The sequence below is a fragment of the Budorcas taxicolor genome, chromosome 3, assembly GCF_023091745.1.
Source record: "Budorcas taxicolor isolate Tak-1 chromosome 3, Takin1.1, whole genome shotgun sequence".
Classification (NCBI taxonomy): domain Eukaryota; kingdom Metazoa; phylum Chordata; class Mammalia; order Artiodactyla; family Bovidae; genus Budorcas; species Budorcas taxicolor.
The window spans coordinates 88,000,240-88,002,500 of NC_068912.1; positions in this window are offsets into that span (position 1 = coordinate 88,000,240).

Genomic DNA, 2,261 nt, shown 5'->3' on the forward strand with positions numbered 1-2,261 from the left:
CAGATCACCGGACTAGACGATAAAAAGATCCAACTATATGCTTTCCATAAGATGTACTCTTTAGATTTAAAGAGTCAAATAGGTTGAAAGTAAAAGGACAGAAAAAGATATACTATGCACATAACCCAAAGAGAAGCTAGACTATTGTATTACTATCAAGCGAAATAGGTTTTAAGACCAAATGTGTTACTGGGGGCAATTCCTCAGGACGCTATAAAACAATTGTAAACCTTAACTACAGACTCCCAAAGTACAGAAAGGAAAAAAGAAAAAAAACGGAAATAATTAAAAAGAGAAATAAGCAATTCAATAATAACAGTTGATGTCAATATTCCACTCTCAGTGGCTGATATTTTAAAACTAGACACGAAATCAGCAAGTATATAGATGACTTGAACAATATTATCAACCATTTTGACCTAAGTGACAGTTGGAGAACACTCCACTCAACAGTGGCAGAATTCATATTCTTTTCAGGCACACATATAACATTGTCCAGGACAGACAGAAGCTAGAGTATAAAGCGAACCTTACTTAGCACATTTAAAAGAATTGAAGTCATTCAAAATACATTCTCCAACCGTATCAAGTTAAAAATCAACAACTGAAAGAAATTTGGGAAATTAACAAATATTTGGCAACTAGGCAATACAATTATAAATAAACTGTGAGTCAAATTGAAAAAAAAACAGAGTAAATTAGAAAATCTTTTGTACTGAATAAAAGTGAAAACAAAACATAACAAATTTTACAGGGTACAGCTAACACAGTACTTGCAGGAAAATTTATAGCTTTCAATGCCTATGTTAGAAGAACAGAAAGATTTCAAATCAGTTACCTAAGTTTCCACTTTAAAAACTAAGAACAAACTAAACCCAAAGCAAGCAGAAGGCTGACAATGAAAAAGTATAGTGGAAAAGGATGAGACAGAAATAGGAAATCAATGGAAAACAGAAAGCAAGAGATAATAGACAAAACTAAAAATATAATAAAAATATTGACAAAATTTACAAACATTTTGCTAGACTGATAAAAAAGAGAGAGAAAGCACAAATGACCAATATCAATCAATGTGGCATTTCTGTCATACTCAGTTCAGGTTGCTGTAACAAAATAGCATAGATTAGGTGGCTTGTAAATAACAGAAATTTATTTCTCACAGTCCTAGAGGCTAGGAGGCCCAAGATCAAGTGTGAGCGTTTTCCTGTGAGGGCCTACTTCCTGTTCCATCTTCTAGCTGGGTCCTCACATGACAGAAGGGGCTAGGGAGTCTTTGGGATCTCTTTTGTGTGCGAGTGTGCTCAGTTGCTAAATTGTGTCCAACTCTTTGTGAGCCAATGGACTGTAGTCCACCAGGCTCCTCTGTCCATGGGATTTTCCAGGCAAGAATACCGAAGTGAGTTGCCATTTCCTCCTCCAGGGGATCTTCCTGACCCAGAGATTGAACTTGAATCTCCTGCATCTCCTTCATTGCAGGCGGATTCTTTACCACTGAGCGGCCTGGGAAGCCCTGGGATATCTTTTACAAAGGCAGAAATTCCATTCATGAAAACTCTAGCTTTATAACCTAATCACTTCCCAAAGGCTCCACTCCCAATCATCATTACATTGGGGGTTAGAGTTCAACACATGAATTTTAGGGGGCACAAACATTCAGTCTATAGCAATTATTAATGACCTTACAGAAATTAAAATATTTGTAAGGGAATTCTATGAACTTCAGGCCAACAAATAAGGCGACTTAGATAAAATGGACTAATTCCCAGAAAGACATAAATTAACAAAACCGATTCAAAGAGAGTTTGAAAATGTGAATAGACTTACAGCAAGTAGAGAAACTGAATGAATAATTTAAAACTTTCCCATAAAGAAAACCCAGGGCCCAGATGACTTTACTGGAGAGTTCTAACAAACTTTTAAAGAACTAACGCAAATCATTTGCAAACTCTTCCAAAATATAAAAGAGGAGGGACCACTTTCCAACTTATTCTACGAGGCTAGTATTAACCTAATATCAAAGCCAAACAAGGTATCACAGGAAAGTGAAACTACAGATCAATATTCTTCATGAATATAGATGCAAAAATCCTCAAGAAAATGTTAGGAAGTTGAGTTCACAACTGTATAAACAGAAGATTTTATGCTATAACCAAGTAGAATTTATTACAGGAATGCAAGCTAAATTTAACATCCCCAAACTAATATAATACACTGTATTAATAAAATATAAAAACCGTATTATCTTGTGTGTGCATGCATGT